Raw genomic sequence first — 13,816 nt, forward strand, 5'->3', positions numbered from 1 at the left:
CAGTTCGTTTCGCCTCACCTCCACAAGTGCTCAATTGGATATACATCTGATGACCACGAAGGTCACTGCAATAAGCTGATTTTGCTCTCACGTCTCTGAAGTTCTGTACAATTTTGACTGTGTGTTATGGCGCATTATCCTGTTGGAAGAACTAGTGCACAGATGGATACAAAGCAATCATGAAGGGTAGCATCTGGTCTGAAACAACTTCCCGACAACTTACGGCAACCAAATGTTGATGCCATATCAAGGAGTCCACAATATGCACCACGAAAACACCCCCCCACCACCACCATTATCCTGCACTTTAACAAATGGCAGGATGGCCCATGGGCTTATGCTATTTTCGCCATATTCTGATCCTGCAATCAGAGTGAAATAGCAAGGGCTGGGATTCATCAGACATGGAATGTTTTTTCAGTCCTCCACTATACAGTCTTGATGTTCCTGAGCTCCCTGTAATCATATCTTCTTTTTTGCTGAACGGAGTGAATACCCGGTTCGGTCGTTGGCTGTGATACCCCATCATTAAGGAGGTACGGTGAGTTGTACGTTCTGAAATGCCTTCTTGATTACAAATGTTCTACTGGGTTGTTAATTGACTGACTGTAACCTTCCTGTTGCCCTGCAAATCTTCTCAGCCTCTGTTGACATCTCACATTAACAAACTGTTTCTGACTACAGGATCGATCGCTGTTCGCTGGATGTTATTTGGTTATTAGACCAATATCGAAACACCCGAGAAAAAGTCTAACGTCAAAGCCATAGCAGGGTTGCAGTTTCCAAGACACTCATGTCTGCGCATCTGGCCAAGTTCAAAGTAATTTAAATCTTCCGCTTTCCCATTCCTGCACTGAATCGAATACATACAGCATCCCTGCGAATCTGCCCACTTGTTGCGTATCGTATGGTAAGAACATGTAATGCTGTTACTGAAGGAGCATCCCATTTCATGAAAAGAGTGGGTGTAATTAATAAAGTGTCTACTCAGTGTATGCTTTTAAGAATGATCACTTTGGTTGTAATAATAACGAAAAAGATTAAAGTTTGCTTTGATTTCTGATCACATGAATATGATGAACGAATCAATATTATATGTTGTTTAGAAACGCCTTCTGTGGTTGGGAAACATGGTGAATACGATGGATATATAACTTGTATTATTTATTTCTCCATTTACTACACACTGTACTTTCTTTTTCTTGAAATGGGAATTCTCAAGAAAAGGGAAAGTGATTTCAAAAATGGAATTGTTATTCTTGTCGAAGGTCTCCAAAATAATAAATATAAGTACTTACGCCATAGGAAGAACACAAAGAAGATGGCGTAGCATAAACAAGCTAAGAATGTGTCCAGAAAGGTCACTTCTTCCAAAGGAATTAGTCCGTTTTTCTGATCCGGTCGATGACATGCTAGACGAGTACCCGGTAGCTTGCACAATACTTCGATAACCCACGACAATATTCCATCTATCTCGCTATATTGGTCATCTAAAGAGTAGACAAACAACACAATGAGTCAATATACGAGTCGTTTTTCGATAAGAATCTACAGATACTGCACAGAACAATCGAAATACGGTACTAGGGTCATACAGCATGTATACAAAAGAGAAGGGATCCACAAATACGTAACCAGCTAGGTTCGAGACCAGACAATCGCTTCCAAATGTGTATCGCTGACCAACAGTCCCCTGGTCATGGATGTAATCGTTGGAGTAGCTGGCAGGAACATTTGTGAAAAATACGGCTGAACATATTAGTGAGTGAAGAGGAACTGTCTCGAAGATCGTATAACAACAGCAGACAATATGCACTGGACAGCAGAGGTCTCCGGTTAGGTTATGTTAGGTGTGTTTTAAGCACCAAAGCAACTAAGATTTTAAACTTCGCCTGAGACCGATAACCTCATAACTATTCTTCTCGTCATTAAGGATTTTCGAACTCAGGCGCTTTTCACCCGGTGTGGGAAGACTAGGCGAATATTTCATATAATGGCATCCTAGCAAGCAAATGCTGAGTATCCAACAGAAATCGAGCTACCACCTTACAGAGCAGCACATTATGCAAATTATTCATGCCTATTAAAACACTGGTTGCGATCACATCACTTCATTCCCATTTTTTTTTTTTTTTTTTTTTTGGCTTGCTCAGTGAGATAGCCATATCTCCAGTACTCAGGATGGCAAGTCATCGTTGTTTAGATGATCCTTTGAGATGGCGGGCCGTTGGATGACTTGAAGCCGGGCAATCGCAGGTGGAGGTAGCACGTTGTCTTAATATGTCACACAGTTTCGTCTCGGCGCTATGGAAGCAGTTTCAGGAGACAGGAACCATTACAAGAAGAGTTGGCCAAGTCGCCGATGTCTACGTCAACCAGAACAGATCGCTATCTGGCTCTAACAGCAAGACGAAACCCTACAATTTCCTGTCATTAACTGTCTCTTGAGGTAGTTGCGGCCACAGGTGAAAACATTTCCAATCGGACTGTGTTAAGAAGACTAAATTCAAGCAGACTTTACACAAGAGCTGGTCGAAATTGGTGCCATAAACATGTGACTTGGATCCCTGACAAATGAGATACAGTTCTGTTCTCTGATGAGTCCCGTTATGATGTTTTTATCTAAAAATGTTGTTTTTAGCCTAAAAACAGATTCTGGGCGTTATTTCATCTGGAGATAACAAAAAATGCGGCACCATCCCCCCAACATCAAAGAAAGGGACACTTACGGCGGTATTGTGTGTGTGTGTGTGTGTGTGTGTGTGTGTGTGTGTGTGTGTGTGTGTGTGTGTGTGTGTGTGTGTGTGTGTGTGTTATGTAAGGCGGCTCTAAACATTAGTTCATCTCCGCCATGATTCTCTGTGATGATTTAAAAAACTCTGTGCAATGGCCAGAAATGAGGTAATGTTATGTTGCGTAGTGTGCGTGTGTTGTTTAGCTGTTTCTGGCCGGTTAGCTACCAGGGAGCAGCGATCACAAGGAAGGCTACTTCCCAGTACCCATCCACGACACGAGGAGCATACTATGATCCATTACTGATAGAAGAATGTAATTTATAGCCACAGAATCGTATAGACACCCTTATATCGAGCATGGTTCACCGCTGTAAGGCCTGCTTATCCGTTAGAGGGGATCATACGACGTACTGATGTCATGTGACCATATTGTCGAGCATCTTGTATCGGCTTCTCTAATGTGACCCTTTTGGGAATTCTTATACAACTCTATAAATGTCCCCTATAGCTGTGCGAAGTTTCTCGCTGTCTCCTCATTTTATCGTTATTCTGTGGTACATCGCCATATCAAATTTGTCCTCCTTAAACGCAAGCTGCACGAGTTCCACCACGTTTTCTACGTGTTCTATTAATTTCGTCGAGCAGCGTAGTTCACTAGTCAGACCGTATCATACTCAGCAGCAGAAGGTGATACGATTTGACAAGTGAACTGTACCTTCAGAAACTCTGCAACTAACAGTCAAACATTCCAATAATTCCGTAATGATAGGGTGCATTCACCTGGCATAGCTTGGGTCCCCTCATTATAGTAGATTCCATGCCATCTCGCTGGCACGAGCTATGCGGTTATCTGTAACCCATACTACAACATTTCTGCCCGTTCGGGACGGTTGTCTTTACGGGATGACCGATTACAATCATCCCGGAAAATATCCGTGGGCCCATGTTATCAAGCAGGATTCCAAAATCACGAGGACAAAGTAGCCCAACTGCCATGCACTTCCCAATCACCTGACATCAATCCCATAGAATATTTGCGGGAATTTCTGTAACAGCACGTACGACAAAGGTTCTGCAATCGTCCAACCTACGTGAACTGGCAATTTACCTTAAACCCACTATATAAGGAAATATATTACAGTTCCAGAGTTCTGTGGGCTCCCTGAGATGTCACGCTAGTGCCATACTGGCTCCGAATTGTGGTCCAACACTTCACGTTTGATAGAGGTTTCCATTTTGTGCCCACCATGTGCAGTTTCAAATACAGAAGAAAAGCCTGCTTTTTTATTCGGTTTTTCATCCAGGAAACAGACAAATTGACCGTAGAAAAGACACCATTACAGACATTATACCAACGCCTTATGGTCTTAGCTGCCTTGACGCTTAACACACACACGCATACACTACTTAAGTGTCCTTCGTGATAACCGAATAAAAATTTTATTTAATCGAAACCTTTAAAATCCCAGTGTTTGTTTCATTAGATGACCTACAAATATTGACGTTAAAGGAGTCATTATCAAAACCGCTGAGGTATTCATTGGCTGAAGTAAGAATTTTTTTTTATTTCCCCTTCAATTGTGAAAGACACCAAACTGTGACATGGTTGGCATTCATTAAAATCTAAGAGTTCAAAACAATAGACGAATAATGGATATTCCTACTGAGGAACACCTGGGTGGTTAATAGCATACCATGATCCATTCGCAGCGAGGGGTAGCGCCGTAGAAATTTCTTAAGTAGCATTATCCAGCGGGAAACCTTTCCACGTGTTGCGTGACTCTTAATTACTTGCAAAATGTACCAAGCATATTATAGATTTGCCAGAGGACCTTAGAGATGATTTCTATCTTAATAAAACAGCACAATTTGCGGTGAAGACACAAATTTGTTCAGTTTGTGTCCCTGAAATTTGAGGATCCTTGAACCCTACTGATTGATGAATTTTGAGCTTTGGTAACTCAGATTACCACGACTTGTGTTTGTAAACTGCATACATCCAAAAAGCTAGTTTGTAGGTTCTGCACAAAAAAAATAAGAAGAAACGGAGTTCCCCAGCATGAAATGTTTACGTAAGCCAACACAACCCATTGCCAATATGGGACTTATTGTGCACTTGGGCAATCCCCCTCCCACTTCAATGATAACTGAAGCAAGATATAATTAAATCGACCAATCTTTGTGTCGAAAACTCTTGCCATTAGATAGCTAATAATTTTCTGTTTTTTTTTTTTGTTTTTTTTTAAATTTCTCTGCTATTAATTCCTTACTTTTTGTTGGTTCAAGGCCAGAAGGAGGAATCTCACTTACCTTGGAGGCGAATTTCAGGATGCAAATATGCGAGCAGTCTAGAATATAGCAGGATCACCAGCATTAAAATTACGACAGCTGTAAGAAAATTAAAACCACGGTTACTGCTCTTCTATTGATACATTCTTATTAAAAGAATAATTAAGGTGATTATCTCAGTCTTCTTAAGACTGAGCAACCCCGTTCAAAAGAGAGCTATTTGAGCCAAAACTATGTTCTCCCTGATATGGTTTTTTTTATACACCGATGAGCCAAACATTATGACCAGCGAGTCGTTATGCAAATCGAAGCAACTGTAGGTGAAAAACGGTGCGTGCGCGGGTTGAGACACGGTATAAAAAACACCTGATACTGAGCTCCGTTAATCAATGTTACTCTTGTTCTTCAGAAGGCAAAAGCAGAGGACTTGAGAGAGTTGACAAAGACCAAATTGTAATGACCAGACGACTGGGTCAGGGCATATCCGGAAACGGCACGGCTGGTGGGATGTCCACGGTTAGCCAGGGTTAGTACCTACCGAAAGTGGTCCAAGGAGGGAAAACCCACGAACCGCTGGCGAGGTGTTGGACGACCACGGCTCATCGAAGCTCGAGGCCAGCGAAGGCTCTCCCGGGTGGTACGTGGCAACAGAAGGGCGACTGTGGCGCAACTCGTCGGTAATTGGAATGCTGGTGACGGGAGTAATGTGTCACAACACACAGTACATCGAACCCTGCTGAAAATTGGGATGCATAGCAGCAGGCCGCTCCGAGTGCCCATGCTAACCACGGTTCACTGGCGACAGCGCCTACAATGGGCACGCCAGCATCGAAACTGGACCTTGAGTGATTGGAAGAAGGTTGTCGGGTCCGAGGAATCACGTTTTCTGTTGCACCATGTGGACGGCCGAGTACGTGTGCGTCGTTTACCTGGGGAAATGATGGTGCCTGGATGCACCGTGGGACGAAAACAAGCCGGTGGCGGCGGTCTCATGCTTTGGGCGATATTCTGCTGGGATACCCTGGGTCCAGTCATCCATCTATGTGCCAGGCACTCTGACGTCTACGAATGGCGGGTGCGAGATTTTCGCTGGTAATTACACCGGTACAGGATGACTGTTGACCTAGGCCCAGTGCTAGGGATGATCCCCAGGCAGCAGCTGCCCATGTGTTGGCTGCACCTTGGTGGCATAGTAGCCTGACAAACAAAACAACACATTAATATTTACACACATACACTTACACTTTTTCAGGTCCATTATGTAGAATTTCTGCACCATAACAGAGTACAAAGGTGCAGATGGGCTAACGCCTAGGAGCCACCCCGATATAAGAACACACACACACACACACACACACACACACACACACACACACACACACACACACACACACACACACACATCATGTTGACCACGTACACCCTTTCGTGGCAACTGTCTTCCCCTCTGGCAGTGCCGTCTTTCAGCAGGATAATGCGCCATGCCACACCGCCCGGATTATTCGAGACTGGTTCGAGGAACATGAGGAAGACTTCCAGGTATTACCCTCGCCTCCAAAATCCCCAGACATCAATCCCATCGAGCATTTGTGGTTTGTGTTGGAACAGCAACTCCGATCTGTGGCGCCTCAACCACAGATCTTACAGGAGTTAAAGGATCTGCTGGTTACGTTTTGGCACCAGATACCACAAGACACATTTAGAAATCTTGTAGCGTCCATGCCTCGTCGGGTACGAGCTGTTTTGGTTGCACATGAAGTTCCAACATCATATTAGGTAGGTGGTCTTAATGTTTTGGCTCATCAGTGTATAGTGTCGAGCCTAGACGTTTTTTAGACATTACGCAATAAAAGAACTGTTTTAAGTTATCCCGAATTTTGGTTCAAATTTAGTAACTGCTAATCCTAAGTTTGTTTTAAAATAAAAGAACAAAATTACTTATTTTAGAACCCCGTTGTACACACAGTTGACAATTTAATTATTTTAATTTTGATTATTTTTAATTGTAGAAATTAGTTAATTGGCACAGTGAAACAAAAAAAAATTCTGGTTGTACTCCCGAACGACCATGCCGTCAGAGAAGTTCGCAAGGTAGAAAGAAAGAATTCAAAAAACAGCATCGTGTTTATGGCATGGGGCATTATCCTCTTGAAACAAACATGGGTCTGTACCAAAAAACTGCTACATAATAGGGAGCAGAGAACTATCCAGACTGATAACACAAGCACCAGTATTCGTGGATCCTTGTACAACCATCACAGATTCTAGTCCTTACTGAGACAGCTCCACAACACCCCCGCTTTCTCTGAACTTCACTGTTGGTATGACTCACTCCAAACACTCATTCTACAAGCACCCATAAATAATCACACCCACATGTCTGATCGTAATAGGGTGTAACGAGATTCGTCACTCCACAGAACCATTTTCCATTGCCCAATTAGGGCTTCTTTGCACCAAGCAATGCAAGGCAGGTGATTTCAGTTGGTGATGTTTGGTTTTTTTTATGCGCCGCTGCTTTTCCATCAAAACCGAGACTATGGAGCTTCGAACGCAGTGTCTTCATACAAGCCTCATCCCACCTTATATTCTAGATTGAATGTCTGATGAGATTAAAGTGGTACCCTTCTAAATATCCTCTGGTCTCGAGCAAAGAGTTCATAGCCTTCCTGTACATTGCTGGACAGTGATAGTATCGTCACACTTGCATTTCATGATAACGTCAGTGATGGTCAACTTTGCATGGTGAGGCTATCAACAAATTCATGAATTTACAAGCCAGCAACATGACATCTGGCAATAACACCTCTCTCGAAATCAGACAGTTTGGCTGTGCATACAATGACAACGATAACTTATGTGGTTCATACGCTCTCCTTATATATCGGTCTTAGTCACTTCTTTATCCGACAACGTCCCATGGATTAGAAAACAGTAGCGCCCAGTACTTCTTGGACGGTGGTGTAGTCTTTGCATTAAATGAAAATGAGATGTGAAGTTGGTCGTAACCGAATTATATCAAATATTTTACATGTACCATTTTAATGTTTCGCAATCAGATGATAAACTTCCCTCCTGCTGGTTTTTGAGCCATAATCACCAGCAAGGCACTTTCATTTCCTTAGAGAAATACACTGAATGATCACTGAATTATGACCACCTACCTAATACTTCTTTTTCCCTCAGTACAGCAGGTATACGATGTGCCATTGACTCAACAAGATGTCGGAAGCTTCCGAGGGGTAGGGCCAACCAAGTTGTGTGTAATGCGGTCAGCAATGCAGGTATGGAGGTGATTGGTGTATCCAGACGCTTTGTTTTGCCTTTCCGTAGTGTCACACAAGTGCTCTACGGGATTGATATCGCGGGAGTTCGGAGGCCAATCGATGTGCTGGAAGTCAGAACTGTGTTCCTCAAACTATTCTCGCATAACAAGTGTCCGATGGCTTGGCGCATTGTCATCTTGGAAGACACCATCGCCATTCGGGAAAAAGTGTAACATAGCGGGGTGTACACAGTCAGCAAGCAGTTGACGACAGCGGAGACCAGTGATTCTTGTTCTACAATGCACCAGGGGTCCAAGTTCCTGCCAGTGAAACATGCCCTACACCATACAACCGCCTCCATCGGCCTGCACTTTTGATACTATGCACGGTGGATGAAGAGCCTCATGTTGTTGACGCCAAATCCGTACACGACTATCCACGGTGTGGAGTAAATAACGTGACTCATCCGACCAACACACTTTCTTCCAGTCTTCTAACGTCCAACTTGCATGCTCTTTGCACCAGGCGAGTCTTTAACGCCGATGAACGTTGGTTAAGAGAAGATGCTGTAGGGGGTCGTCTGCTGGTATAGCCCATACGTGCGAGTGTGCGACGCATGGTCATGCAGATATTGTTCAGGGTTGGCCCATGTTGTATTGGATAGTCAACTCTTCAACAGTGTTGCGCCTGTTTGCCTGTACGAGTCGTCGGACCCGGCTCACCTCTAACATCAACCTTTTGCTGACCTTTGCAGTTTTGCTGTCGGGTCGTTGTTTGACCGTTTTGACGCCAGTCCTGGTACACTTTAACTATGGCGGCTCTCGCACACCCCCACCAGTTCAGCCGTTTGGAAAATTGAGGCACCAGCTCGTCGAGCACCCACAATCTGTCCTTTATCAAAGTCCGATTAGTCCTTCTTTTTACCCATCACGCTCGGAATTTTACAACCTACTGAACCACTGACACTTTATCTATGCTACGTAGGTCGACTAACTACGCACTCTCGTCCCTCAAGTGGTCAACGGGTCGCATTCAGTTTTCATAGAGATGGTCATAATTCAGTGATCACTCAGTGTATACTGACCTGGTAAGACTGGAAAATAACAATCGATATTCACCGATTATTTACCTTTTATATGTATTAATGTTCTGTATGTAATTATGGCACACTTATAAGATATATTCATAAAATCTTCCATTGCCAGTTTAGTAGGTTCGGACCCTTGTTATTCATTTCGAGAGCTCTGAGTTCACTCCCTTTCAATACTGGAGGACTTTTGTCCTTCATTCAGCTCGCATAGTGACATCTGTTGATTCTTTTCTTTTTAGCAGTAAGTTAATGAATTTCTGACATCGTTTTAGGACATTATGACTAAATCAGTTACCTACTAAAGATAATGCCATTATCTTTTTCTCCAAAGCAATTAAGGATATGAGGCATCAACATATTATATGTGTAATAGTGTGTATATTTCGTATTTCGAACGGCTATTATACCAACTGTGGATAGCACAGTTGGTATAATAACCGTTCTCCCAACACCGTGTAGAAAAGACCTGAGTTTGAAACCCGTCAATAACGCGAATTTTTATGGTTCTTTTCCATAACATGGAAATGTTTGTGTATTTAGTGTGTCACGACAAAGTTTCAGTTGTCGTGGGCTTTTAGAAAACCAACAAATTTCTTGAACTGAACTGGCGATTCCTATTGTCAAATTTTTTGTCCTATATGAGAGTCTGTGAACATTTACATCGCCCTCCTTCTTCCCTATTCGCTACCCTTCAATGCGAGATTCAAGTTCATGGTTTCATTCGCTGTGATAGATTACTGATATGGAACTTGACAATTTCATCTTTTTGAAACTTCGCACGCCCTTTTTAAACATGTCTTTGATTTTGATACAACTCGTTCGCACTGTTAATCATATTAAGAAGGGTGTCCAAATACTTAGAGTAGTTTATATCCTGCAACGTTTCCCAATTACCATTTATATCCTTTAGAAATTTCAATTGCTCCCACTGAATGGAACTCAGATGACGTCTAAGCTAGGGTGGATTTACAGACAGGATCATGAGACGCTAATTGTGCCTTCATCAAATCGGAAGCCTAGAAAGTGGTTTGGAGGCAATCCTTCCCTAGGGAAGATGAGACCCTCTCGCCTATTGGCTAGGTGACTCGTTCGGCTATGTTCGTAGATATTATTAGGTCAACCAAGTTTTACAGCGCATATGGCTATTTTGGAATGCCCATAGGTAATCAAGATAAGTTGTGTCTACAACGTTTCTGATGTGCTGGTTGCAGATCAATATTAGAGAAATAGTTTCGTTGTAGTCTTTTGCTACACTTCAGAATAAAGAGACCTTACAAAGCATCATGACAACCGCTCTGCCGTATGGTGGAAATATCAAGGTAGCCTGTTCAGTGAAGAGCCGCATTTTCCTAATCAGCAGGAATTAGATGACTTAGTGGGAAACTGAAGTCTGACCCAATCCAGTGCAGGGCTCCTGACACTTTAAAAGAGTGGAATCTACTGGATCTCAGCTGCGAGACTTCCACACTTGCTAAATCTCTGTGCTATTGTTTTGATTTGGTTGGTCTTTACGAAAAAATCGGTATTAATCACAATACAGAAGAGTATAATCTTTTCATAGATAGTTTAATGTTTTGCTTCAAAATGGGAACACCCACCTATCAATTCCTGTTGCGCTCTCTCGTTCGTATTAAACAAAACTAAAATGTGCCCTCGTGGGTGGCACGGTTGTTATAATCATAGTCCTCCTCACACCTGATGGAAAAGACCTGAGTTGGAATCCCATCAAACGTGGCTGGGTTAGGCGGTCTCAGGCGCGGGTAGCATGGTTCTCTCTCTCTCCTAGAAAATCCGAATTTTCTCCTGGCAAACAGCAAATCGACACAGAACGCACGCAATTGGCAGACATGTTTTATTCCACTCGATATGTTCTAAGTTGCTGAATGCGCACAAACACCCAACAACAACAATATGGAAATGTGAAGCGTGTGTGTGTTACAGGAGATCAACTATGACGAGCATAAATGTGTGTGGGACTGCAAGATGCTGGGGTTCCTTCTGGGTTTGCAAGATGGTTTTGCTAAGTTCCCTTGCTTTCTCTTCCTCTAGGACAGCAGAGTAGATTGGCACTAAAGGAGAAACAGAATGGTCTGCCAGAACAGTTGCAGCTTAGTGCACACATGATGTAATAAACAATCCCTGGTTCTCAGAAAAACTCTTGTTTCAACCACTCAGTATCAAGCTGGGACTGATCAAACAATTTGCTTGAAATCCTCACAGTTATTCTTTCAAGCACGTACGATCTATTTCGAAAATTATCCGATGCAAAAGTGAAAGGCTGCATATTTATTGGTCCAAAAATTAAGCAGATGCTGGCTTCACAAGAATCAGAAGACAAAATGAGATACAGAAGTTCAATCAAGCTCTATTACTTGCGCTCTCACCAGCAATTTTTAAGACCAAATTTAGGCGATGTTAACGGATAGCACTGGAAGAGATTCCACCAGGACACATAATCAATGGAGACGAGGTACCAAAAAAAAGTCTGGTGAAGCTGTGATCAGTGACTATATCTGGTTCTTGGTTCGGGAGGGTCACATTAACCACAAAACTCAAAGCAATTAAAATATACATTTTTAAGGTCAGTTTTTTGATTAACTTGAGGAAGGTTTCTACTTTTTAATTCGATTTTTAGCTTACATCTGAAAAGATTAATACTTTATTCTATACAGAAATTAAACATTTTTAATATATCTGATTAGAGCTGTACTTACACTTTCAGTGGCCTGAAGGGAAAAATCGCTTGGGGGCCCCTTTGTAGTTTTATGCATTTTAGATTTAAATTTACTGGAGGTCCCAGTTAAGTGCTGGCCCCATCATCCACCTGGTTATGAGTATAACCCCGAATCTGATATAGTATTATTGCATTTTTACTTTTCTTTCATTTCTGAGAAAACCGTTGAGGCTATGCAAAAATCGCGGTCATATTCGAAATCAACTTACTCAAATCCATAAAGAAATATGAAGAATTGCAGATAAACATAACTTTTTAGAAACTTTATCACGTGGTATTATCTTTAAATTGATAGTAAATGCAACAGCGTGCAACTTCTTTTGAGTCAAAAACAGTCAACAAGGGTAGAAGAGACAGAAAAAGATGTGAGATGCTGAGCAGATGATTAACCAAAGCCATTTCAAATCGACTGCATATGTTATTGGTTATTAGCTTTTAGTGTACGTCTGCACTTGACAACTACAAACGCATGTCATTTGTCATGGAGCAGTAAACGGCTACTTTGCTGGTCCCACCTCGGCACAATGTTCCAACGTTCTGCAAGTTCCGATTACGTCCGGATAGATAAATCCCTTACAAAAAGATTGTCTGCTTTGATTCCCTACTCCAGGTATGCACGCAGCTGATTACATACTCAATGCAATCATATCTGTAACAAATTACACTTTCAGCTTTGTTTTTTTCACTCTTTATATGTCACTTCAGATTGACTCAATGTTATGCTCATCTTCCCATCCAGTCCAGTGGATAAATCCTTTCTGAATTCATTTATTTCCGTGCCCTTCAGTGCCATTATACTGGCTACAATCAAAATTTGTCCCTCATATAACTGGCACTAGATTTCTCATATTTCTATTAGGTAAGAATCCATTGGATCAATAAATTCAAGTTTCTCTGAAGTTGCGCATGCTTAGTCGTTGCATTCGTTGTGTATTTACAAAACTACTTCACGATCGTCCTTACAATTACACATGTACCTGTAACGGGTTCTTGGTTTTTATGTCTCAAACTGGCAAAGTGATCATGGTTGTTGTTGTTAGGAGCATCAGCAACTAGGCCTTATTGCTCCGTGTATATTGTCTATAAATTTCGTTGTTCTCTGGTCGATTTTCTGTTTGCTGGAGGAAAAAATCCGAGTTTCCAGGAGAAAAGACCATGCTACCTCGACTGAGACCGACTAACTCAGCCACCCACTTTCTGAAAAAGGTCCATAAAAATTCCTTCTGTCATCGACGGGACTCGAACTCAGATCTTTTCCACCGGATGTGGGAAGGACGGCGATCGTACTAACTGTGCTACCCACAAGGGCAAGTGATCGTGGAATACACGAAACTGAATGATGCATTGAATGACACGAAATTGAAAGAAAAGAAAAATCGGAGTTGGTGTATTCGTTACGCGCATATTATAACTAACTATAATTATACATCTCTTTTTTTTTTTTACCTCTCATGTCGTTTTCCGCATTCTTTTGTTTTCTATTTTTTCTAACTGCCTGCAAGCGATAATCACTCCTTACTGAATTCAAGTTACCACTTAAACTGCACAGTTCTTCACAGTTGACTAATGAAATGCCTCTTGCACGGCACAGAAATAAACTCTGGGACTGGTTTGGAAGCATCATGCACCGAAACAATGTGACAAAGTAACAAACTGCCCAACAACCCAAACTTAACAATACGAACATGGTTTTCCTGTTCCA

Source organism: Mastigoproctus giganteus, unplaced genomic scaffold (assembly GCF_048544385.1).
Source record: "Mastigoproctus giganteus isolate SK-2022 unplaced genomic scaffold, ASM4854438v1 scaffold_15, whole genome shotgun sequence".
Taxonomy (NCBI): Eukaryota; Metazoa; Arthropoda; class Arachnida; order Uropygi; family Thelyphonidae; genus Mastigoproctus; species Mastigoproctus giganteus.